Source organism: Sus scrofa, chromosome 6, assembly GCF_054392235.1.
Source record: "Sus scrofa isolate SSC_HxYL_T2T_F1_AM1 chromosome 6, Sscrofa_HxYL_maternal_Yorkshire_Landrace_v2.0, whole genome shotgun sequence".
Classification (NCBI taxonomy): Eukaryota; Metazoa; Chordata; class Mammalia; order Artiodactyla; family Suidae; genus Sus; species Sus scrofa.
The window spans coordinates 161,379,410-161,406,702 of NC_139388.1; the positions used below are offsets into that span (position 1 = coordinate 161,379,410).

Genomic DNA, 27,293 nt, shown 5'->3' on the forward strand with positions numbered 1-27,293 from the left:
CTCACCCTTTGCTGCTCTCCTCTGGGCTCGCTCAACTCCGGCCATGCTGGCCTCCTTGGCGGATTTGTGTCTCTGCCTAGAACGTTTGTGCCAGATATATGCATGGCTTCCTCCTTCAAGTCTCTGGGCAAAAGTTAACTTCCCTTTAAAATGTTAGCTGTCCTACCCCCAGCATTCCCAATCCCCCTAACCCACTCTATTAGCCCCAAAGCACTTCTCATTTTAGAACATACTCAGTCATTTACTTTTTTGTTACGTTTATTATCTGTTGTCTCTCTTCCTCCAGTACAGTGTAACTTCCAGGAGGGCAGAGTTTGGGGGGGTTATTATTCTTTTTTGTTCATTAATATATAGCCCTGGTACCTGGAATAGATTTTGGCACATAGGTGCTTTAAAAATATTTGTTGAATGAAGGAATGAATGAATGGAAAAGCAATGTCCCTGCCCTGAAGGATTTTACAGGTCTGTTGGGAGGCACTATGTCAGGAGCCACCAACATTGGCAGATGACCCTGAATCCCTTTCTTCTCTCTCCATTTATTTCTTCAAACTCCTCCTGAGCCGTGCCTCTGCCACTCACCAGCAGAGCTGCCTCTGGGAATTTATTTCTTGGTCAGGCAAGGCCTTCATTAACAACCCCAAGAACTTCTGTTTCTCAAGCAATAATGATGTGTAGGTACCACGCTAGACACTTGAAGTATCTTACCACTGGTCTTAATGGCACCACTGAAAGGGAGAGTTAAGTCGCTAATTCCTCATCTATAAATGAGGATTATGAAAGGCTGTAGAGGCTGGTCACATAAATTAGAGCCATGGCCTAAAGTTAGATTCATTGGCCCCAAAGCCTCTCTTTCCAGCCCCACCTTGCTAAGAAGATGGGAGACATGGCTAAACAGCTTCCAACTTCCTATCTTGCTTTTCTCTCTCCAGAATCCACCGTCCCTGCAATCAGCACCTTAGGAATACAGGCTCCAGAGCTACACTCCCCAAGTTCAAATCCTGGCTTCACCACTTACTAGCTGTGTAACCTTGGGCAAATTAATTACCTGCCCTCCTTCTCACTCCCCTCAACTGTAATGTCAATAATAACAGCACCTACCTTGTGAAGCTGACTGGATTAAATTAGCTAACACCAGTAGTGAGTGCTTAAAACAGAATCTGGAATGTGGTGAGAAATAGAGTTGTTGTTATTTGTTATTGTTACCATTACCCAAAATAGATCATGAGATTGGTCACAAAGGAAGAGAAAAGGGACTATAAAGCACGGCGGGGGGGGGGGGATGCTCCAAAATATTAAAACTAGAGGCCTCTGGGGAAGGTAGAATTATAGGTACTGCTATCTCTGCCTCAGAAACAAAGGAATTGATGAACGACTCACTCAACTTCAGGAAACTGAAACCATCAGATAGAATCAGGACTCAAACCTTAGTTATTTTGATTCCACATATTGTGATCTCCAATCAAATACTAACCTTTCCCCACAATAACTTAAAGATGTATAAAGTGAAAATATAGGTACCATATTTATTGAAAAAAAAAATGTGTGAATAGACCTGTGCAGTTTAAACCCATGTCATTCAAGAGTCAACTGTATACAGAGAGAGTGAAAGAGAGATTTTAAGGAACTGGATTACACAATGGCAGAGGCTGGCAGACCCAAGGAAGAGCTATATTGTAACTCAAATATAAAGACAGTCTAGAGAGAAAATTCCCTCTTCTTTTGGAGCCATCAGCCTATTTTTCCTTAAAGTCTTCAACTGATTGTACAAGTCCCACCACATTATAGAGGATACTCTGCTTTACTGAAAAGCTACTGATTTAAATGTTAATCTCATCTAAAAAGATACCTCCACAGAAACACCCAGACTGGCTTTTAACCAAATAAATATATGGGTACAATCCAGCTGATGCATAAAATGAACCATCACAGGGAGTAATGCCAATACTTCCCACAGGAGCTTGGGATAAGAAACGAAAGGGATCAGGATAGGAAAGTCTTCTGTAAGCTGCAATATCACCTAAATAGGGGGGTTACTACTCTTGAAAAATGCCACAAGTCACTTTTTTATTATTATTATTATGGTGCACCAAAGCAGGAAAAGGCAAAAGAGGCTCAATCCTGGGGAGACCTCCTACCATTCACACACATTTGCTTTCTCTTCCTCCCATCCTAGATGGGCAAAGTGTTCTAGACTCCCAACAAATATACTTAACCATCCCAAGCAGTAATAAGGGAGACGTTTTTAGTTTTAAGCTGAAACTAAAGCCTTAAAAAATTACATGAGCCTGAATCTTGATAGAATACTGTTGAAGACAGAATCCAGTCACAAAACAGAGTCACAGAGATAGTCCTTGAAAAGATGCATTTTCCAAGCTTCTGTTTCCCTTCCCATATAATAGGAGCAACGCTGAGCCCTGCCCAGCTCACTCAATAGTCACTGAGACTCAGTGGAACCATGGAGCTGACTGGACTCTAACTTGTAACATTTCCAAATACCAGAGATTTTCTTTAAATCATCTGAGAAGATATACACTGATAACAACAGCAAACCATAAACTTTTCCTTATCCTACAGGAGGTCTAACACTAGGTGCCACAGAGAAAGGACTGAGAGATAAAACTATGGGCTTCATACTAAAAACAGAGGTTATCTGATATGCATGCTACCACCCTCCCTCTCACACTCATGGCAGACATATATAATTGATCACAGAGCTCCCTCAGAGTTATAAAAACCAATGTGGTGGTCAAGGTAGAGGAGAGAGGGGTGGGGAAATTACTAGAATAGGGAGTTAGCTCAGAGAGGGAACTTCAGTCAAGATTCATATAATTCCAAGCCATCAGTCTGTTGGCCCAGAAGAGACACTCATATTTCTTGGTCCAGGGACAGAAATATTCCCCAAATATGATCTATTCTAAGCCTGGGGTTGGAAGATAAAGAGCCCCAGGTCCTGCCTTTTTAAACTCTTTCTGGGCCAAGGATATCGTTCAATCAGTCCCCAGACAGTAAAGTTACAGTGACACAGGGGCAGGGTTACAGGTCATGGTTACTCTACCACCACCATCACTAGTGAAAGCAACCACTGATGTATTAGCTATCTGTTGCTGTGTAACAAATTATCTCAAAATCTAGCAGCTCAAAACAGCAAATATTTATTATCTCACACAGTTTTTGCAAGTCAGGAATCCAGGTACAAGCTAAAACAGAATGGTCATGACAGGATCTTCCATGGGTGGCAGTCAAATATCAGCTGGGGTTACAGTCATCTGAAGCTTTGGTTGAGGCAGGAGAATCTGCTCCCTAGGCAGCTCACTCACATAGCTCTTGACAGGGGGTCTCAGTTCCTCACCAAACAGATCCTTTCATGTAGCTACTTGAGTATCTCCACAACGTAGCAGCTGGCTCCCCCCAGGGTGAGCAATCTAAGAACAGCAAGAAAGAATCTTGATGTGTTTCATGACCAAAAGTTTGGAAGTCACACAGGGTAGGGGAATTAGGCTGTATCTAGTGGAGGGACAAGTGTCAAAGAATTTTTTTTATTTTATTTTCCCACTGTACAGCAAGGGGGTCAGGTTATCCTTACATGTATACATTACAATTACATTTTTCCCCCACCCTTTGTTCTGTTGCAACATGAGTATCTAGACATAGTTCTCAGTGCTACTCAGCAGGATCTCCTTGTAAATCTATTCTAAGTTGTGTCTGATAAGTCCAAGCTCCCGATCCCTCCCACTCCCTCCCCCTCCCAGCAGGCAGCCACAAGTCTTTTCTCCAAGTCCCATATGGAAGTTCTATGTATAGATTTCTAAGGTTCTCCATAGTGGCTGTACCAGTTTACATTCCCACCAACAGTGTAGGAGGGTTCCCTTTTCACCACACCCCCTCCAGCACTTGTTATTTGTGGATTTATTAATGATGGCCATTCTGACTGGTGTGAGGTGGTATCGCATGGTAGTTTTGATTTGCATTTCTCTTATAATCAACGATGTTGAACATTTTTTTCATGTCTTTGCCGGCCATCTGTATATCTTCCTTGAAGAAATGTCTATTCAGGTCTTTTGCCCATTTTTCCATTGATAGATTGGCTTTTTTGCTGTTGGGTTGTATAAGTTGCTTATATATTCTAGAGATTAAGCCCTTGTCGGTTGCATCATTTGACGCTATTTTCTCCCATTCTGAAAGTTGTCTTTTTGTTTTCTTTTTGGTTTCCTTTGCTGTGCAAAAGCTTGTCAGTTTGATTAGGTCCCATGGGTTTATTTTTACTCTAATTTCTATTGCTTTGGGAGTCTGACCTGAGAAAATATTCATGATGTTGATGTCAGAGAGTGTTTTTCCTATGTTTTCTTCTAGGACTTTTATGGTGTCCTGTCGTATATTTAAGTCTTTCAGCCATTTTGAGTTTATTTTTGTTCATGGTGTGAGGGTGTGTTCTAGTTTTATTGCTTTGCATTCAGCTGTCCAATCTATTTTGAAATCACCTAAGCTACCACCCAAAATGCCCGTGGTAGTTTAGAACAGCAGAGTTGGGACTGGGGGTGCTGTGTTAGCTCTACCTCAGTTCATGTTTCTGTGTTCTAGACTTTATGCATCAACTTAACAAGTTCAACGATACAAAATATGCTTAGTTTATGACTGAAAGTAGATGGATGCTACATTGTAAGTACTCAAGCCGGAAGAAACCTTCCAGATTATTGACTCACCTTCCTCATTTTACAGAAGGGAAAAATAAGAACCATAGGCAAGCAATGACTTTCCCAGGACAACCCAGTGAATCAGTGGCCCAGCCCTACCCAACGGCCTGATACCCTGACTCCTGGACAGAACTATTCCCAACATGCCATCCAGGGCTCTCTGTAACGGGGCTTTTCTCAAAATCAGGCTAAGATATCCTAAGAAGAAAATGAGGTCTGGAGACAGTGACGTCAGGGAGGATGGAAACTAAATGAATTTCAGGGATTCTCAGGAACTGTTTAGACCCTAGGGCCCTTTTGGCCAAGAGTGAGGCTGGCCAGAAGGAAAGAAAATGGAAATGAGCTCCCAGCTGCCTCATTCCCCCCTCTCCGTAGTCAAGGCAGTAATCACTCCATGTCCACTGAGAACACTGATCAGAAACCCCTGCCATGTGAACAGTCCTTCTTGGCAACTCAGGAACACAGGGATCAGCTTAAGCCAAGGGCATAAAATGATCAAAAAACAAACCAAAGTAGCTAAGAGAGTTTTTTTAAGTTTTATAGAAGTTAAAAGGTTGTGATAATTTCTGCTATACAAAAAAGTGATCCAGTCATACACATATCCATTCTAACAGAATATTTTATATTACATTTTCTAGAATGACTGGCCATCAGGACCTGCCGTATAGCACAGAGAATGCTATTTAATATTCTGTGATAATCTATATGGGAAAAGAATCTGAAAAATAATGTATAACCAAATAACAACCTTGTAAATCCATTATACTTGAGTAAAACTCTAAAAAATAATCACATTGAGAAAAAAATGGGAAAAAAATGTTTTCCAGATCACTTAAGATACATTGTATGCATCTTTATGTTTCCTAACTGTGACATAACAGCACTTTATAGTTTTTGATTACATAAGCTATACAGTAGATTTTCTTTTCCCAAATCTTCTGTCACATTCCTAAGAAGTCTGGAATAGGGACAGCAGAGGAAGCCATTCCTGTTGTTGCTATAGAGAGATGAAATAATATGGCAGAGAAGCACCTGCTCTGGGGTCAGACTGCCTCTAACAAGTACCAGCTATGACTTTGGGAAGGTCATTCACCTTCTCTACACCTCAGCGTCTGCCTTTATGGGTAAAACAAAAATGATCATAGTTGCTGCCTCATGAGATTGTTGGGAGCAATGAACAAGTCAGCATTTGGAAAGCACAACAGGGCCCCGTGCATTGTGGGAACTTGGTGTTTTCAGTATTTAGTATTCAGTGTTGCTAGATGCTTCAGTGCCGTGTTCCCTCTTAGCCACTAGGGCCCAGGTATTACAGCTCAGTGTCCTGCCCAGGACCACACAGTAACTTGGCCAACTTTCCAAAGTCAGGAAGTTGGACTAAAAGCTCTCTGAGATCCCATTCAAGTAATTATTCTCTGTGCCTCAAAAGGTGGGGAATAAAGCAGAAACAGTTATCCAAAGTCAGTCATGTTTTATCCCATGAACTTCAAAAGGACCTAGAGAGGGAGACTGCATTGCTTCATATAACCACAAAATGGTCAAGTTTAAGCCCCAACAACACTAGGAGATTGTTATCCCCCTTTATAAACAAGGGAAATGAGACACACAGAGGCTATTCTGTGACACAACTAGGAAGCAGCAGGGCCAGCTTCAGACCTGGACATTCTGGCTCCACAGTCTGCTGTGGTTAACCGCCTCACTGCATCCTAAGTGACAGCTTTCCTGGGATGACACTGGTTGGGATCCTGGACGAGAAGTAATGCTGGATAGACTCTACTGGCAGCAAAGTGCTGATTCTCCACTATATATTTGGCCATCTGCACTCCTTCACCAGTCCTTTTGAGTGAAGTCTGTGTTTTGTGTTCCAAGCACAGGGTTGGGTGACATAGGCATTAAAGAACTGGAATAGCCACGTTTTATGTGTGTGTGTGTATATATATATGTACATAAACTTTTCATGCACTTATATGTATGACTGCCCATTCTTCCCTGAATCTGCCATGCACATGTTTTTGTGCCTTTGCCATGCTCTTCCTTGTGCCTGTAACACGCTCTGCTCGCATCTCCATTTGGAGAATGTCAACTCCTTCTTTGAGGTCCTGCTCACATCGTCTCTTCTACGAAGCCTTCTCTGATTTCCCCAGGCAGAGATGCTCTGTCCTTTATAACTCCTCCAACTTTGCACTTTCCAAAGTTGTAGCCCTTATCAGTTTATACATAGCTCACCACAGTAACACATGTGTCTTCTCTCTATAACCTTTCAATAACGTGCAGCCCAAGGGCAGGAAATGAGTTTTGTTCAACCTCAAACCTGCTGTGCCCAGGGTAGTGTTGGTTCGTGGTAGAGACTTGATGGGCATGAACCAACCGATTAGATGGAACTCTTCAAAGAGTTCCTGAAGTTCAGTATGACATTTTTCCCCAGAGCTTGTGGTTTTCAGGCCAGAGAATGACTTTCTCATCATGTCTGTTGCAAACAGCTCTATAAGAGTTTGACTTCCTGGAATTTTTCCTACATTTTCCTTGTTTGTATCACAGTTGCTTCCTGTTTGTTCACCCCCTCATAATCCCTTCCTTCATCCCCATCAAATAGTTACAGGCTGTTTCCTCTTCACCCCTGCTTGTCAGACAGTTCTGACTTGAACTGACATCCTCTCATTAAACAGGGCCTATGGGCAGCCAGTCTGGTTTGGGACAGTAGGGGCCAAATCATGGGCTTTGAATCCTACCATGGGTTCCCTAGATGAACCTACTACCCCACTTCGCTGAAGTGGCTGCCTCATCTGTAAAATAGGATCGCCCATTCCTTCCTCCATCAGCTTTTGTGAGGATTCAGCCAACTGTAAGTGTGTGAAGTGCCAGCACATAGTAAGCACTCGATAAATGCTCTGGTAACTTTCCCTTTCCCTGTGCAGGCAAGATCTGCTTTTCATAGTAATGCAACTCATTACCCATGAAACAGGGATAAGAATATGTACTCATGTGGTTATGAGAAGCAAAATACCCAGAAGCTACCTGGTTGTGGCTAGACACGTCCCTTTCCAGCCTGCTCCCTTGACACCATGTAGTTAAGCAGAAACCCACAATGTAAATCTTCCTTCCCTGTGGTTCAAACCATATCACATTGCACCATTCGTTACGCATAAGCCCACTGGATGAACCAAGACAGAGGGAAAGTGAGGAGCCCTCTCTGGGGAGGTGGGCAGGATGGGCTTCAGGGGCAGAGACCGACAGCAGAGACGAGGGGCAGTGCAAGAAGCATCCCGCCCCCATCAGACCTCCAGACTGAGGGAGGAGGAGGATAAGAAGAGGAACTTGGGACTCAGCCTGTCTGAGCAAAGTCAATATAGGACAAGCAGGGGGCTTTGATTCAGAAAACTAAAGTTAATTTTGGTACTGCCATTAACTGGTCGGCCTTGGGCAAATTTCTGAGCCCCTTTCTTTCCTCTGTAAAATGAGTTGGATAACCCCAGCTTGTGCAGTATCAGAGTTGTGCACAAAGATCACATGAAGCAACCCATGTAGATACATGGTTTAAAGCACAACATGGTGAACCAGTGGGGAAAGATCTTTTAATAATCTTGTAGCCTGTTTTTAATCTCCAAACCTTGGGACCTCCTGCCAGCCCACTTTGCCAAGAATTCCTTCAGATACCATCTCAAGTGCTTTTGCCCAAATCCAAAACTCTAGGAGGCTTTGGTAAGAAGATTGGTACCCAGGGAAATCTCTCATGCTCATTTAGGAGAGTTTGATGCTCAGCCATCTTTGCTGTTCCCTATGAAAAGGATGAACATATAAGGATAGAGAAAGGAAAGATAGTGGAAAAATAAGTTAACAATTATCATTTAATTTACACCTTCACCATGAGGCTAATCAGTTGTATTTTCTTATTTGGAAGTGGGCTCTTGACAGGTGGGGACATGAATAAATGAAATTGTATTTGAATATCCACATATGTTGCATACAGAACCTTGGACTCACGCCCAGGCAATTCTTTCATGTGCTGCCATGCAAGAGGAGGTCTCATTTGAAAACTAACAACTGATATTCCTTCTCTTCCAAGTGTAAACAGAACCCTGATCCAAGAATTTACCACTGTACCTCTTTGGTGGGCATTAGCCAGTGCTGAATAATTTATCATGACTGATGGCCACACAACGTTAGACATTTCTTTCTGTCCCCAAAACCTTGTAATAAGAATAGACGCTCAAGAAAGGAAATCCATAATTATGGGCTGTACACTTTACTAACTTGTGTTGATTCTCCCAACAATACTGTAAGTAAGTATCTTTATGCCCATTTTACAGATAAGAATGGTGGTAAAGTTATCACTGAAGTGACCTTGGGTAGCAATGATGGCAGAACCCACTTTGGGACTAAAGTCTGTAATCACAACGCAAAACATATATTTTTTTTTTTTTTTGAGCGTCCATCATGCAAGAAAGTACTTTGCCAAGTACTAGGGATAGAATGATGAACAAATAGGTTTGGTCATTGCCCTTGCACAGCTCACAGCTTCGAAGTGAAAACAGCTTCATTGAACTTAGGATCATTTCTGAATGTTCCCAGAGGAAGTTATATATAACTGAGTCTTAAAGGATGGGTAGGAGAAAGCAAAGGGGAGAAGCAGATGTTAGAGGAGAGAGTCTTCCACGCAGAGAGAGCAGAGAAGGGAATGTTCAAGGCAAAAGAGAAGAATCTGGAGAGGCAGACCCGGGTGGTGGGGAGCCGGCAGGACGGGTCAGGAGTTCACTTTTTCCCGAGGGCACTAGGGCCTCTGAAGGTCTTCCATGGGGGAAAAAACTGAATCGTGTCCCTTGCCTTGCTCCTCCACTCTCTCCCATCCTCCTGGCTGCAGCCTGCAAGGTCATGGGATGACTCATTGCAAGGTGGTCAGTGGTCCGGGACAGGGATGCTGGTGACTGGGATGCAGGCTATGGCAGCGGAGATGGAGGAGAGAGGATGGACTGAGGGATCCTGGGGAGGCAGCCAGACTCCGAAGCCCCAGCCCACTGTAGTGCGGGCGCCAGATCCAGGATGTTATGAAGATGAGAATGAAGATAAAGAAAAGGGACCTGAGGGACTAATAAGCAGGAGTGTTGGTTTGAATTATGTTCTTTGCCAACGTGTCCTCTTTTCTTTTCTTGTTCCTTCTTTTCCCCCTCAATCATATGCATGCAGATATAAACTAAAGTATTCTCTTTTAAAAGTTTATATGGGATCATAACCCTGTTTTATATATGGGAAAAGGCTGACTCCCGGTGGGTTTTCTGTATTTTCATATTGCCGTAATTCAAACAATGTGATGAATCAACTCGCTGTAATTTCCGAAGCTGGGCCCAGAGAAGCTGAATTTTATGGGGACTTTATTGAGCTGTGCCCTGGGGCTGGGTGGCAGTCTTTAGGGGGGAAAGGTATTTCTGGCTGGATGGAGGAGGGAACTACTGTTAACAGAGTGTTTCCCATGTCTCAGGCCATCTACCCCTCAGGAAAGCCACAAGAATGCTGTCTCATGTCAGAGGAAAGCTGAGGGGCTGAGTGACTTGCCCGTGGACACCCAGCTGCTAAGCAGAGGCCTCGGCTAACTCCCAATTTGGGTTCCTTACTTGACAGCACATGCCTCCCAGGAACAGGAGACACCACCCAGTGGACCTGGCTGGAAGGAGGTTAGGAGGCTTCCGAGATACTGTCTCTTGCTTTAATAGACTTGGTCAACCTGAGCAGGTCTCCTCACTGTGCCCTGGCCCCCCTGCCGGGGACAAAAGGGAGGAAGTAGGGGTGTCTCTCCTTCTAATTAATTTTCTCTTCTGACACTAAATCTCCCAAAGGCAGCACACAGAGCCTCTGGCTTCTGGTCCTAACTTGAGGGCCACGACCCATTCCAGGGAGTTCATTCAACCAAGGAGCTGAGGAATTATCTGTTCTGTCTAAGAGTCTCTTACAAACCTGAGCAGATAAACAAGAATATTCACATCTGAGACCCTCCAAGCCACTGAGGGATCTGATCTGCCCACTCTGGAGTGGTTAGCACTACTAGCCCATTTATGCAATAGAAAACTGAGACCTGAGAAATAGGAGCACATTACCCAAGGTATTTAGTAACACCATCAGGTTGTGAATCTCAATTTCAAGTCTAAAAGTAGCCAGCATGATCTGCAGCAGCAGCAGGTTCCAAAATGTGTTTGGCTGTCAGCTTCCGGCTCTCCACTTGACCCCTGTCTCTCACTCTGGAAAATGGACATCTATCAGCATTTCCCCAGAGTGAAAGCAGCTGCTCCCCTGTGAATCTGAGTCCTCATCCCTAAGATGTGCCATGAGTGAACCCTTTAAGGAATTAACAAGCTCACATATGGCGCAGGGTAGACTGGGAGCCTGGACTAAGGAGTCATAAAAAATTTTTAAGAGAACGTTATGGGAGCGAGCCCTCTGGCAGAGTGAGCAGTGGGGTAGAGGGTAGCAGTGGAGACCTGAGCAGATCCGGAGGTGGGAGGTCAGCTCTGATGGAGGAAGAGGACCCAGAAAAGAGCATATCTTCCACAGGAGAGCAGTGAGCACAGAGCCAAGGATCAAGGGCCAAAGAACCTTGCCTCAGGATGCTTATCTGTGCACCAAAGAATCTGCATTTATGAAAATGTTCTATGAAAATGAGAAAGGTCAGGGAATTCCCATTGTGGCTCAGTGGATTATGAAACTGATTAGTATCCATGTGGATGAGGGTTCGAGCCCTGGCCTCACTCAGTGGGTTAAGGCTCTGGTGTTGCCATGAACTGTGGGATAGGTCGCAGAGGCAGCTCGGATCTGGTGTAGCTATGGCGGTGGTGTAGGCCAGCAGGTGCAGCTCCAATTTGACCCCTGGCCTGGGAACGTCTATATGCCACAGGTACATCCATAGAAAGAAAAGAAGAAGAAGAAGAAAATGAGAAAGAGAAGAGGACGGGAGGAAAGAAGAAAGGGCTGGTTCAGAGAGGATGGTCCATGGAGCCGTCACATCCCTCCCTCTAACCTGTGCCCTACAATGAGGATACAAGGATGCGTCCTCATGCTCTAAACCAACCATGCACACTCAGTACTTGTGCATATGCTATTCCTGCCAAGGGGAATGGTCTGTCCTCTCTTCTCTGCCTGGGAAGTTCATAATCTGTCAGTACTCAGGTCACATCACCTCCTCCATGAAGCCTTCCCCTGACTCCTCTTCCCAACTCTGCCCACTCTCAGATACAGGCATGCACACCTCTTGAGTTTCACAGCATTGTACATACCCCAAGGACAGCATTTGTCACGTTGGTTTTATTGTATCAGGACTATATTAGTAACATAAACTTTCTGTTTAAGGAATTCATATTTTTTGCCAGATAGTGTTACAGACATTTTAGAAGTTATTTCACTTAAACTTCATCCCTATGCCATAAACTAGGTATGATTTTCCCAACTTTAAAAATGAAGAAACTAAGATCCCATGAGGTCCGGGATCTTCCTACGCTGTATCCTTGGGCCAAGGACAGTGCCTGTACGTGGAGCAGGGTCTGATTCAGCTTCCAGACTACTCACCTCAAACAAAGAAGCAATAATAGGCAATGGGAAGTAATAAATGAATGTCACCATCGAGTGAAGGGGCTTATGTTGTGAAGCCTGGATTTAAACAAGCATTTTATTTTGCTGCAACCATCCCAGAACACCCTGTGCAAGGACAAGAGCTGGCCATGAGGACCACATGATTTAACCACAGGGACATGAAGGGCCAGGCAGGTAGGGGCCGGTCCAGGTCACAGAGCTGTCTTTGGCCCCTGCCCAGCAGTATTTCTCCACTTCTGGTGGGCAACTCTTTCCAAACCCCTCCTTCCCAGAGCTCAGCACTGGCGACAGGCCTGTTTTCCATCCCTGCTGCAGAAGCTTTTCTGTGCCTGTCCTTTGAGACAGAAGGAGCACCAAAACCTCTGTATTTCTTGGTTGCTTTCTCCCAATTAAGCAAAGAAGCCAACCGAAGACTCCACGAGTCAAACTAATTGCATCTTAGCAGGCTCTGTTTCTGCCAGCATTAGCCTGGAGCCAGGTTTTACAGGCCACTTAGCCCCACACCCACGGTTTATGATGGAAACCCTGACAAAGCTATACTGATAAGGCTGCAGAGGGCCCAGGAGACCAGAAAACCTAGTAATTTTCCAGGGTCTAAACCCAGCTTCCACTCCGAGGTGCCTCAGCAGCTGAGACTCTGAAGTGTCAGCCAAGAGGGTGCTGGCAGAGAGCTGTTTGTTTCCACTCCAGTGCACTCCGGAAATTCGGTGTGATACCTTGCTGGGATTTTTAATGGCAAGTTTCTCCTTCAGCATCACCTGGTATGCAATTAGTTTTCCTTTCTTTGGATTTGCCCAGTCATTTGTTCACTGTTCATTCATTCATCAAATTTAAACTCTTCCATCAGGGCGTAGGTAGTCTGTGCACTGCACAACTCTAGGGGGAGCCATTCACCTGAGCCCTCAGCTCATAGATTACCCTCTAGTAGATCATCGCAGACAAAGGAGGATAAAAATAAAACTGAATATGAAAATACCAAAGAAGGAGGAATATTCAAAATAAGGTAGCTGGTTCATATAGCAATTCCCTAGCCCTTACAGCAATTCCAACTTGCCTTTCTAAAACAGAAAAATCAGAAATCTCATTCCCTTGTTTAAAACAGGGTTTCTCAACCTTGGCATTAATGATACTTTTATCTGGATAACTCTTTGCTGTGGGAGAGTGTCCTGTACATTACAGAATACTTTGTAGCATAACCAGCCTCTACCCACTAGATGCCAATAGCAAATTCCTCCTCACAGCTGTGACAATCAAAACTGTCCCCAGATACTGCCAAAGGTCCAGGATGGGGAGCAGGAGGGAAGGGGGCAAACTGTCTCCAAGTGAGAACCACTGGCTTGAAATAACCACTTCTTCTCCCCATTTCCCTGTCCATTGTCTTGTACTGCCCACAAAATGAAGTCTGACATTTAGATTTTCATTCAAGATCCTCGGGATAGGACCCTGCTTACCTATGCAGTCCCATCACTTGCCACTCCTCCACACATGCCACCCCATACATCCCCTGCAGGCAGACTTTAATGATTCCACCTCCCACCCTGCCTGGCTTACTCCCTGGCCTCCAAGGCTCAGCGTGGGTCCCCTAAATTGTGAAGCCATGCCCTCCCCCAAGCAGGTGGATTCGTCCCCCACAAGATCCTTGACACCAGGGCACCGTCTATCACAATGTTTAGATTAGTGGGAATATCATTTCTTTTTTTTTTAAATGTTTAACTTTATTTATTTTGTGTGTGTGTGTGCGCGCGTCTTTTTGCTATTTCTTGGACCGCTCCCGCGGCATATGGAGGTTCCCAGGCTAGGAACCACAGCCAGAGCCACAGCAAAGCGGGATCCGAGCCGTGTCTGCAACCTACACCACCGCTCACGGCAATGCCGGATCGTTAACCCACTGAGAAAGGCCAGGGACCGAACCCGCAACCTCATGGTTCCTAGTCGGATTCGTTAACCACTGCGCCACAACGGGAACTCCACGGGAATATCATTTCTAATGAAACTATTGGTTTCTATGTCTGTCAAGTACTTGGGGAAAATAATTATGTATGCCCAGTACTTGGTAAAGTTTTATTTATCAATTGCAAACAAATTATCTGAATTTAATTATTTATCAATTGCTCTATATATTCAAGTTCAATGAAGAATTAAAAAGTAAAATAAGGAAACAACCCAATTGAAAAATGGGCAGAAGACCTAAATAGACATTTCTCCAAAGAAGATATATGGATGGCCAAGACACATGTGAAAAAATGCTCAGCATCACTAATTATGAGAGAAATGCAAGTCAAAACTACATTGAGGTACCACCTCACACCAGTCAGAAAGGCTACCATTAATAGGTCTACAAAAAACAAAAGCTGGAGAGGAGGTGAAGAAAAGAGAACACTTCTACACTGTTGATGGGAATGTAAATTGGTACAAACACTATGGAAAACCACATGTAAATACCTCAGGAAACTAAACATAGAACTACCATATGACCCAGCAATCCCACTCCTGGGCATATATCCAGACAAAACTTTCATTCAAAAAGATACATATACCTCAATGTTCATCACAATAGCCAAGACATGGAAACAACCTAAATGTCTATCTACAGATGAATGGATTAAGAAGATGTGGTACATATATACAATGAAATACTACTCAGCCATAAAAAAGAAAAAATAATGCCGTTTGTGGTAATATGGATGCAACTAGAGATTCTCATACTAAATAAAGTAACTCAGAAAGATAAATACCATATGTATCACTCATATATGTAATCTAAAACATGGCACAGATGAACCTATGTACAGGAAAGAAACAGACTCACAGACACGGAGAGCAGATTTGTGGTTGTTAAAGTGGAGGGGGGAGTGGGATGGACTGGAAGTTTGGGGTTAGTAGATGCAAGCTATTACATTGAGAATGGATAAGCAATGGGGTCCTGCTGTACAGAACAGGAAACTAAATTCAATCTCTTGTGATAGAACGTGATGGAAGATAATCTAAGAAAATAGTGTGTGTGTACATACATATATATATATATACATAGTATGTATATTGTATATAACAGTATATATGTATATATATATATATATATATATATATATATATATATATTTGAACAGCAGGAATTGACAGAACATTATAAATCAACTATAATAATAAAAAAAAATTTTTAATAATAAAGAAAACCCACACCTTCCACTAGCATGCCCTGTGGAATTATCTGGAACTTTTGACCAGAGAGACAGTGTTCTCGACACCATGGTCAGCTGACCAGCCACCTGCTCTTGGACAAGTCAGTGCATCTCTGGTTTACCTCAATCTCCTCACATGTGAAAAAATGTCTCTCTCAATAGTTTGCGGCATTACTGAGTTCCTACGCAAAAGCACTTAGTAAACTGCATTCACTGCAGGAATTTGAAAAGTTATTATGACTTTTTAATAATACAACCCTTGAAGACATAAATGTTGAACTGAAATAAATATATTTGTAGGATCCCTCATTCCCAATATGGAGGCTTGGCTGTATCCCAAATGTGAAGGGATTTTTATTTATTTGGGGTTTTTTTCCTCCCTGAAAAAATAAGCCTTTTCATTTAATAATTCCTACCCTACCTAGACGCTGAATATTCCAGTTCAGAGATGTTTTATTTCTTCCTGGGCGAGAATTCAAAGCATTCCTTTGATTTCCTTGAAGCAGGCCACACCCATAACTGGAGGACATTTTTTTAATAGACATGCAACCTCTAGAATCTGGAATTTTTTAGATAGTGCAGAATGATAATAATTAGGATAGAAAACTTAAGAAGGGGATCTGCTTCTAAAATGTATTCTTTATTTCAAAGACAAAAAAAATGCATTAGGTTTAAGGAAATGTAGTTGAAAGAAATTCCTTAGTAATTTAGTACTGTCATGGGTTGAACTGTGTCCCTCACAGAGGCCCCACCTAACCCCCTGTATCTGTGACTATGACCTTATTTGGAAATGGGGTCTTGGTAGATGTAACCAAATTCAGATGAGGTCATACTGGATTGGGCTTGGTCCTGATCTGATAGGACTAGAATCCTTAAAGGGAAGAGACACAGACATAGGAGAACATCACTTGAAGATGGAGGCAGAGACCGGCCTGATGCAGCTGCAGGTCAAGGAACAGGAAGGGTTGCAGGGAGCCACCAGAAGCTGGGGGAAAAGCATGGAACAGATTTACCCTCAGCACCTCTAGAGGAACCAACCCAACCAAAACCTGGATTTCAGACTTCTAGCTGCTGGAACTGTGAGAGAATAGATTTCTGTGGCTTTAAGCCCCCCAGTTTGGGGGGCATTGTTATAGCAGTCCTAGGAAACAAGCACAAGCAGCCTGGACAAAACCATGAAACCCTGGTCCTTCCATGAAGTCTTTTTTAACCCCATCTGAGCTGCTCCATCACGACATGATGATACCCAGATAGAGAATTAGGACAGAGTTATTCTCTCCACCACAGGGAAAGTACTGAGAGGGTAGAGGCCACTTTTAATCCATCCTGTGTCTTCAGCACTGATGATCATGCAAACACAGAGCAAACACTCAGCCAGCGTGGGATGTTCTGAACAAAACAAGTCCTGATGAGGTCCATGGAGTTCCAGGCCAAGGCAGGGAGGGTCAGGAGAATAACCATTTTTCTGCAGTTAACAGGGAGACAACTATCAAAATGCATGTCCTAAATGAGAGTTATGGAATCTAGCACACAGAGTCAGGCTGGGGCTGGTGACTGGCAGGCCAGGAGCTAAAGGAGCAGGAATGGTGATGACTTAGGTTGGAATCTGGAAACCAGAAGATGCTTCGATTACCCTCCTCTGGGGTGTATAAACGTGGACACATCTGGGGAGTAGAGGGGCAATTATTTAGTTTCTGGCTGTTCAATATCCAATCCCCAGTGGTACTGGGGAGGCATCTCCCATGATACCTGCTATTGGTGGACACCGTGCCCCACTCTTCACTCCCCCACCAGAAGATAGGAGATAGGCCACCGTGACGTGGTGGAACTCAGAGCACATCCATGTGAACTTAGCCACCTGTGAGGCTTATGAGCCAGTGATGCAGAGAGGGAGGGATAGGTAGGCTTATTCATGGTAGGCTCTGCTGGATCCAGCTGTGCAGTCACAGTGACGGGAAGGCATGGGGACATAACTCCCATCCCCTGAGACTGCGGGCTTTGCAGACAGGTCATGCACCTAGAGCAGTTCCGCTGCTCCCTTCCTCCATTCCTCACTGATTTTTCTTCACAAGAGGAGAAAAAGTCAGCTGCTTCTATGATAGGTATTTGGTAAGTCTGGGAAAAGGAATTCTACATGCTCAATGAAGCTCCAACCTCCTCCCCATTTTCTAAACCTGTCCACCTACAGGAACCCATAGCTTTTGCTTCTCCATGTCTTACGTTTCCTGCGGCAAGTTGTAGCCCTAGGCTAAGGCCTGTGGTGGGCCCGCTGTGCCAATGACTAGGAGGGAGTCAAAATTCAGGGGTGAAATATAAGCAAATGCACTTGGCCTCAGATCCAAAGCCACATTCCTCAATCAGCTTCATCAACAATAAATGTGATGTTTTAATATGTGATTACTGTATCCCAGTGGGCTTTAAACTCAAAACAGCAAGAAGAAGGTCATTATTGGGCCCAGGGAACTCATAGGGGGAATTGCAAAAATTTATGGCATCATCAGTGATTGACAGTTGAAGGGCAATGTTGATTTTGAATAAAAAGAAGTAGGTGGTATTTCCAAAAACCTGCTGTTCTGGATTTGTTCCTTACTGAAGTAAATCATTAATATCTGACACTTCGTACGCAGTGACTGATTTTTTTTTCCTATAATTGTAAGCAGCTCTTTGCAGAAATCATCCTCAGCAGGAAGTCCCTTTTCTTGTCACTTTATATTGGAACTAATATTTAAACCAGGCACCCCTACACTTTACTCATCTCCGGCCCAAGCACACCTTTCAAATCTTTTAATTACACAATTACCTTGCCTAACTTGTTGATTCTTACCATAGATCAAAGAGGTGGAAATGAGAAATAAGTAATTAACAGATGATCACACCTCTTCCCTAGCTTTCCCTTCTGTAATCTTGTGACCAAACTGTGAACAAGGTTAACATCTAAAGGAAAATCACAAGAAGTTGATGAGCCTGCAGGCAGTAGGGGATGGTGATGACCTTGAACCCCCATCTCGATGATTAACTGAGACGACTTCCCTTCTTCCCTTTAAAACTTTCATGGGCGAGCAGAACCGTCAGAAGTGGTTTTTGGGGACACGGAATCCATCATCTCCCCCAGCATTCTGATGAAAAGCAATGTTCCTTTTATACTAACATTTGTCTCCCTCTTGAGTATTGATTTTCCCAGCAGCGAGCAGCCGAACTTGATTTAGTAACATTAAAAGTATCAGAAAAAGATAAGAAGACGTTTGCTTTCAGCTGGCAAAAACAGCAGTATCCTTGATCGGTCTCAAGACAATACCCAAACTCCAAACTGGTCTGCACCACAACTTAGCCACAAAGACTTTCATCATCTTTCCATTCAGGTGGCAAAATGTTAGTCCACTATATTAATAGCATCATTTGATTAGGACCAGAATGTAGGAAATAGTAAGTATGTTTTTGGTAAAATGCATGCAAGCCAAGGGATGAGAGAGAAATCCCACAAAAAATGGGCTACCTGACTTCTGTGAATTCCATGGGTACCAGTGGTTGAAGGCCTGTGGGAACAGTCTCCCCAAAGTGAATGTCAAGCTGTAGTACCTTGCACTTCCTACCACTTAAAAAGAAACAATAATTGGTGGGCCTCTGAATTCTGGAGACAATGTAACACTCCATTCGGGCTGCCACTTTAACCATCTGGGAAATAAACTACCAGCTTTGAGTGCAGTACGCTATAGGAGGAGGCTCTCTGCCTGGTCCAGGCTGTAATGCAGTAAGTTCTTAGACTTATGATCTAGAAGATCCAACACTGCTTAGGGTGTCTGTGCCAGAGCAGACTGCTATATGGTACGGGCAGCAAGTCTCAATATGAGGTTCATGGTAAAAAGCTCTGAGGTCTAACAACAAATCCACGCAAACAACTATGCTCCTCTTAAAAAAAAACATGGGACGGATTGTTAGTGGGCCCCACTGGAGACCAAAGGACTGAAAATGGGACGTGAAATAAGCACCCACACCTAGCTGAGCTCTGTGGACAGGGTGTTATACAATTCACCCAGCCATAAAGTGCATGACTGGCAGGAGTTCCTGTAGTGGCTCAGTGGTAACGAACCAAACTAGTATCCACGAAGAAGCAGGTTTGATCCCTCGCTCAGTGGGTTAAGGATCTGGCGTTGCCATGAGCTGTAGTGTAGATCCCAGGCAAGGCTCAGATCCCACATTGCTGTGGCTGTGGTGTAGGTGGGAAGCTATAGCTCCAAGTTGACCCCTAGCCTGGGAATCTCCTTGGGTGAGGCCCTAAAAAGCAAAACAAAACAAAACAAAAACAAAAAAGTACATGAGTGGCATCATCCCATCAGAAGAAGAAAACAGTGTGCATGAGACATGGCACCAGGTTCCACAGTTTCTTAAGGCACCAGGAAATGGCAGGAGCAGGACACTTCCACGGCCAGAACGCACTCTCGCGCCATAATCCATCTCTTCCATCACCCCTCGCTACAGCCTCCTGGGAAGATACTTCTGACAAGTGCACTGATAGAAGCACTGTAGTTTTTTGTAGCTCCACCCATGAACCACATAGAAGGGACATCTACCCAGGAAGCAAAACTCCAAGCAGTACCTTTCTTCCTTCATCTGCTTTGCAAGGAAGGGAGGGATGTGGGGGCAGAAAGGGAGGAAGAGAAAGGGGACAGAGGGAGGAGGAAGGAATGGTTTTAATGCCCACAGGCTTTGATTGTTTTATAATATGCACTTTGTCAGGTGCTACTGTACTCACAGAATGGGGTCCCAGAAATCCGCCACCACGCTAGCAGGGTAACAGCTCACAAGGCGGGCACCATCCTGCAGAAAGTGACAACTACTCAGAACAAGGGAACAACTTATGATGATGATGTTGCTGACAGAATAAAGTGTCCAGAACCCAGGGATTGAAGGAGGCTACACCCCTCACACCCACTCACAATCCTGCTTCCCACACCCACAAGTTTGGGACTTACTGGCTCAGTGATTTGGGGGGAAGTGACTCTTTGGGGAGAAATGCTTCCATGAGGTGACATAACAAAAGTGATGCTGAACTGGAACTTACTACGTCCATTTGGTCATTTCCGATTCCTTGTGCCCCGGAGCAAAGAGCCTGAAAAGAAGGCCAGTTACCACACTGGCCATGTTTGACCCTGACTGTCAAGGAAAAATAAGATCGTAGTGATAGGAACACAGGAGTGGTAAGACTGGAAGCTGGGGACCCCTGATTCTGCCACATCTAATAGCAAAGGTTAGTGGGAAATTTCTTCAGCCCGAAACCAAGGGCATATGTCCCTTAAAACTAAATATCTGGGCTACCAACCAGGGTGACCAGAAAAGCACTGGCTGAAGGCAAAAGCCATTGCAATGAAATAGTGAAGAAAAGTCGCAAATGTCAGTTATGCAGAAACAAGAACCAGAGCCTCTATCTGATATTTCCTTCCTTAACAGTGTCAAATATTCACATATTTTACTGAAGTTTCTTCTTTCCTCTCCACTTTCCCCACTACTTACTATATATGTGGGACATAGCGAACTTTTCAAATAGATTTCCAGAAAGAACTGGAGGCACCATCTGGATGAAATAGCCAGTAAGACTTTTGTTTTTGTTCCTTTGAGGAGAAGTTACTTTTTCAACAGTAACAAGGATTTGTGTGTGTGGGTGGGTGTGGGTGGGTGTGTGATATGTAACTATACATATATGTATATGATAATTGAATCATTTTACTATACACATGAAACTAACACAACACCATAAATCAACTATATTTCAATAAAAATTTTTAAAACAAAAAAAAAAAGAATATGTTTAGAAAGAAAGGTTTGCGTAGAGATTGGGCAGCCAAAGAGGCAGGACACAGAGGGACATCTGTTCATTCTTACAGTAATGGCTCTTCTTATGTGGCAGGAAACCCCATGGGAAGAGGCAGCCTACACTCAGGAGGAAAGTCACAGTGGGTGGAGGGACTCCTCACTCTCTCCTGCTCCAGCACCCCGCAAAGTTGCTCAGATGAAGGAGGATTAGGGTTCATTCTCAGTTGCCATGCTGTCCAGCATCAGTGGTGAGGGTACCGAGGGATGGTACAACTTGGCTATTTTCCAGAACATGAATGGTTGTCTTTGGCTATTTGTCTCCTTGACAACTAAAGAGTTTCTTGAGTTCCCATTATGGCTCAGAAGTAGCAAACTTAACTAGTATCCATGGACATGCGGGTCCAACCCCTGGCCTCGCTCAGTGGGTTAAGGATCCAGTGTTGCTGTGAGCTGTGGTGTAGGTCACAGATGCGATTTGGATCCCAAGTTGCTGTGGCTGTGGCTGTGTCATAGGCCGGCAGCTGTAGCTCCAATTCAACCCCTAGCCTTGGAACTTCCATATGCTGCACATGCAGCCCTATTTAAAAAAAAAAAAAAAAAAAAAAGTTCCTTGATTCCTGTCTTCTTCCCAAGGCTGGTCCTCTAGTGTCTACTGATGCTGGAGCCTCCAACCCCCTCTTGCGAAGATGCCAGAGTTAATATTCTGCTTGCAACTGAGAACCCTTGCTGATAGTAGAGTGGCTCTGAGCACATGGCCTAGCTAGGTTCACTTACAGAGTCCTGGATCAAACAGGTGACTCCAAGAAACTTTTAATAGAGAATAGTTGGCACTATGTTCTAGCATTACGTGAAAAGGTTCGTCCCTTCACATGCATGTAAGATCTCAGTTTATCCTCATAAGCAATTTAACCCTATGAAATCAGTATTATTTCATTTCATGCCTACTTTAAAGATAAGAAAACTGTTGCACGGGGGAGGGGGGGTGTTAAGTAACTTTCCCAACTCACACAGCTAAAACACAGAAGACAAGAGGTCATATGTAAGTGTGTGAGAAAGAAGGTGGGACCTGGCTCCTCCGAGCTCCCAGCCTCATCTAACCTCTCCACCTCATCCCAGCCCAGAGTCTGGCTGCACAGGGCTGCCTAGTGTCCCTGACACAGCCTCCCCTTCTCAAAGCCTGTTATTCCCTTCTTTGAACCTGTTTCTTTCTCTCCTGTCCAGGTGGTTATCTCCTACTCATCCTTTAGACATTAGCTTAGGTGAGGCTTTGGCTTCCCTGGTCCTTCAAGCCCACTGGGCCCTCCCTCTAGGGCCTTCCCCATCACTTCCCCAGACACTTCCCCGGATGTGTCTTCCCTATCTTCATGCCCCGAGTTAGGCGCTCTCTTCACCTCATGCTCCCAACTCCGTTCCTCAAACCACATGGTCCACTCTTGAGGTTATATATCAAATCCTCACTTCCTATGGTCAAGCTGATTTCTTGGCACATAGTAGATAATTAAGAATGGCCAAAGAAGGAGTTCCTGCTGTGGCATAGTGGGTTAGGGATCTGGCATTGTCTCTGCAGTGGCTTGAGTCACTGCAGAGGCATGGGTTCAATCCTTGGCCCAGTCCAGTGAGTTACAGATCCAGTGTTGCCACAGCTAGAGCATAGGTCATAGCTGTGGCTTGGATTCGATCCCGGTCCTGGGAACTTCCATATGCCATAGGTGCAGCCAAAAAAAAAAAAAAAAAAGAATGGCTAAATAAAAAGAAAAATTATAGCAGAAATACGAAAGAGTAAAACAACTTTTCACTGACATCACCAAGAATCAGAAAAATTAAAATTAAAATAAGATTATTCATCTCATTATTATTAACAACAATCATTATTATTCTCATTTCTGCCTACTTGACTGGTGGTGGGTAACCTGGTACAATCTTTCTGAAAAGTGATTTGACATTATACATTGATTGTCTTTTAAAAAATATCATACCTTTTGCTGAGTACTTAATTATTTCCTTAAGATAAGAAACTGAGCCAAGATTTATGGACAAAGATATTCACCTCAGCCTTTATTTTAGAATTTAAGGAAAAAAAAAGAGAGAGAGGAGCAATTTTCCAAAAACAGGTAAATGACAATGATATAAATTCAAATGATGGAATATTAATTCTGTGGAATTTTTAATGACATCATTGCTGCAACACAACACTAAATGAAACAAGAATTTAATAAGTACAATTGCATATACAGTAAACTCTTTGTTTACACATACAGAGTTCCCAGCTGGAGCTTAAGCAATATTTCCCCTTGGGACTGAGGCATGTCTAGAAATGATGGGTGGAATGATGGGACGAGTCCAGTGGAATTGTCCTGGGAGGGAAGTCAGCACCAGGAGGGAGGGGCCAAGCAGACAAGCTTAACAGAGACACGAGGCTCATGTATAGGCAGGGCGGGGCTGCTCTAAGGAAGGCAGGACGTCTATCACTCAGTTCCTGGGGGACTCAGAATATATCTAAGCCAAGAGAGAGAAGGTTTTGCTGTCTAAAGAGAGTGAACTACCCCAAAATTTAGTGGTTTAGAACAGAATGTACCATTTTCATCCATGGCTAACTGGGCCATTCTCTCTCAGGGTCTCTTCAGTGGCTGCAGTCCAATGGTGGTTTGGGCTGGAGTCACTGGAGGCTGGACTCTGGAAACCCAAGATGGCACGTTCCCATGCCTGGCAGTTGGTGCTGACTGTGCCCTCAGATGGGACTGTCAACTGGAGCACCTACATGTGGACCCTCTCTCTGTAAGGCTTCTCATCACAGGTAGTTGGGTTCTGAGAAGAAGTAGCTGAGAATGAGCATTGCAAGAGACCCAGGTAGCAGTGGCAAGCCTTATTATGACCTAGTCTCAGAAGTCCCGGGACATGCTCTTGGATACATTCTGCTGCTAGGAAGTCACTAGGGCCAGCCCAGATTCAAAGGGTAGGGGACTGGACTCCAAGCTTGATGTGACAGGCAGCAGGTGCTTTCAGGGAGGGGAGTTGAGGGCAGCCATCTTTCAAGTCTCTTGACCACAGCTGTTTTCTTTACCATAGGAGTTCTGGCAGACATTGCTACACAGGGCCGAAAGCAGGGCTGTCTGCACCCCAAAGTTAGGCCAAAAGGGGCAGAGACTTCCACCTTTATAGGGATCTCAGCTTGGCTTTGGTTTCCTAGACTCTCTGGAGAGCTCAGCTGTGCTCTGTACCTGGAGGACAGCTCCAGGGCACCAGGTGGGACCAATATACATGGCAGCAGTAAGACTCACGACAGTGATGATTAGAAAAAGATTCAGGAGTTCCCACTGTGGCACAGTGGAAACAAATCCAGTTAGTATCCATGAGGAAGTGGGTTCAATCCCTAACCTTGCTCAGTGGGCCGGGGAGCCGGTGTTGCTGTAAGCTGTGGTGTAGTTCACAGACACAGCTCAGATCCCACATTGCTGTGGCTGTGGTATAGGCCTGCAGCTACAGCTCCGATTCGACCCCTAGCCTGGGAACTTCCATATGCCATGTGTGCAGATGGAAAAAGAAAAAAAAAAAAAAAGAAGAAGAAAAAGCAAAAAAAAAAAAGGAAAATCTTCAAAGGCAGGCCCCAGCAGCAAAAGCAAGGCACATTCAGGACATGGAGGCCTCCAGAGTGAATATCGGTGTAAGGACCACAATTCTGAAAGTGAAAACAGAGGAGTAGTTCCTAAGTTCATCTGAGGAATTCCTTAGAACTTCCTAGAAATAATTCAGGAGGCCTTTGCAAAAGAGGGTTGCAGGGGAGCCAGTAAAATACAAGCTATGTCAACTAAGATCATCTTATTTCTTTACGGCAGCTTAATATAAAGCAGGTTGTAAGATTTAAACATATGAACATGTTTCTGTGTGCACATACGTAAATGCACATGTACAAAGAAAAAAAAACTACTTGGAAGAAGTTACACCAAAATGTTAAAAATGTCTGCAATCTCTGATATCAGATTTCTTCGATGTTTTTATTTTTTTCATGATTTACTCCTTATCGGTGAAAATTTTTTCATTTTAAAATTTTTAAAAATTACTAAAGTATAGCTGATTACAGTGTTGTGCCAATTTTTGCTGTAAGGCATAGTGACCCTGTCATAAATATAACACATTCTTTTTCTCATACCATCTTCCATCACATTCCATCCTAAGACACTGGATGTAGTTCCCCGTGCTATACAATAGAACCTCATTGCCCATACATTCTGTCTTTGAGGTTCCTAACTCCTTTCTTTCCATCTTGTTCTATGTGTTCCCAATGTTCTATGACGAACCTGTTGCTTGTATAGCTGGGAATAAATACAAAAGCATACATGTATCTTTTACAATGGTGTTTGCTCAAACCAGGTCATGAGGGAAGGGAGTCACCCCGCACCTGAGCCCTGTCTGTGGACACAACAAACATAGCAGCCAACATTTACAACAGATTTGGCCTCCAGTATATTCCAGGGGAACAATGAGCATAGCAGATCAGGAGCTACCAGGTAAGGATGTCTGGACTGAGCCTAAGTGAACCCCTACCAGCTTGTAATTCCCCAGGTTATCCTGTCTGGGTCCCAGAAGTTGTGATTTGCTTACATGCATATCCAGAAGCATTTCATTCCCAGGCACATCAGGGGTATTTCATCACACTCAGCTCCTTCAACCTGGTTCCTCTGAGTCCTCTTTATTTAACCCCAAGACATCTTCCCTAACCTCCTGGAACTCTGAGAGCATCACTTCTGCCTCCAACTCGAGGGCAAGTTTCTCACTTTCCTGTTGTTCTCTCTGCCTGATTGTCCTATCCTCCACTCATTCTGGTCAATCGACAATAAAAATTTCCACACCTCTGAGGAGTGGGGGCGGGGGCACAGGGAGGTTGTAGAGAAAGCAAAGAGAAGGTAGGCCCATCCTAAGTCTGGCAGTCAGTGACAGAGCCAGGCACCCACCACCCAAATATACCAGGGCAACCCTGTGCTCCTAGAGCTCAAGTTGCAGAAGGAAGAAGAGGTGGACAAGACAATGGAACAGAAGATGAAGGAAGAGCAGGAAGTAAGGAAAAAAAGAGAAGATTGGAGAGAGCATGCCACTGGGGGAGACCAGGGAACAAATATTGACACTGCAGGAGAAGCTTTGAGCCCCACAGGAAGAAAAGCACCCAGTTTTCCTGCAGCTTGAGAAAGCTCTATGTGAAGAAAATCAAAGGCAAAAGGAGCAGAATGACCTGACCACTCTGACATCAGCTGTGCACCCAGGAGCTCACCTCCTCCGCATCCTGGGGACCACTGGAGGACACAATCACCCAGGCATCCTCATGCCCGCTGACAGAGCCAAGCAGATATTTGGACCCCAGATGCATATGACTTGCCACTACGTGGGCCCAGCTGTTGCTTCCACAGGAACCCCAGAACATGGACAATTCCAAGCAGCCCAGGCAGCACCTATGGAACTGTTCAGCTCCCACCTCACTATGGACCCATGCAGCCAACCCGTAGTCTCAGGCAACAGCTCAGAGCACAACAATAAAAATTTCCTGCAGCGGAGTGCCAATCTCAGCCACAGCTTTGTGCCCTGCATGGCCACTTTCAGCTCCTCCAGGTGGGGTTCCTCCAGCCTAGTAGAGCCCTGTCCTTGCAAAGCAGAGGGAAGATGCTAACAGTAGGCTGCTTCTCTGACTCATCCTCCCCATGCCCCATTCATCCCCAAGCTCTGCCCTGGACTCCCTGCCTCCCCCTAGCATCCTGCACGGATGCAACCAGCAGAAAATTCAAGCTGTGCAGCTACCAGCGAACCCAGCCTTTGGCTCACCATCCCCCAGCACAGCCAGAACCCAAGATTCTACAAATGAACATCAGTCTATGTCTTCAATCTCACCATCACCCCTGGCCATGGAAGAGGGTGCCCTTGTGTCCCTGCCCCAGGCCTGGGCAGGAGGAGGGTGCCCTGTGTGTCCTCCTCCAAGGCCTGGACCAGAATAAAGTCTTCTGCTCCTGGAAGAAAAAGGCCTCACCTCCTACAGAAAGCCTCCCCAGGCACTCCAGCCCTC

At 44.4% G+C, this 27,293-nt stretch overlaps 1 protein-coding gene and 1 pseudogene across 1 annotated transcript in view; one reads left to right on the forward strand and one right to left on the reverse strand.

The window, feature by feature from the left end:
- The window catches only part of LOC100512969 (G protein pathway suppressor 2-like), a 53,416-nt pseudogene extending 26,321 nt beyond the window's left edge, over positions 1 to 27,095 (forward strand).
- The window catches only part of LOC102158888 (uncharacterized), a 616,184-nt gene that overhangs the window by 341,093 nt on the left and 247,798 nt on the right, over positions 1 to 27,293 (reverse strand). The window contains exon 9 of the mRNA XM_084965720.1: positions 20,190 to 20,254. The gene's annotated coding sequence lies outside the window, so the exon portion shown is untranslated. The remainder of the gene's footprint in view (positions 1 to 20,189; positions 20,255 to 27,293) is intronic.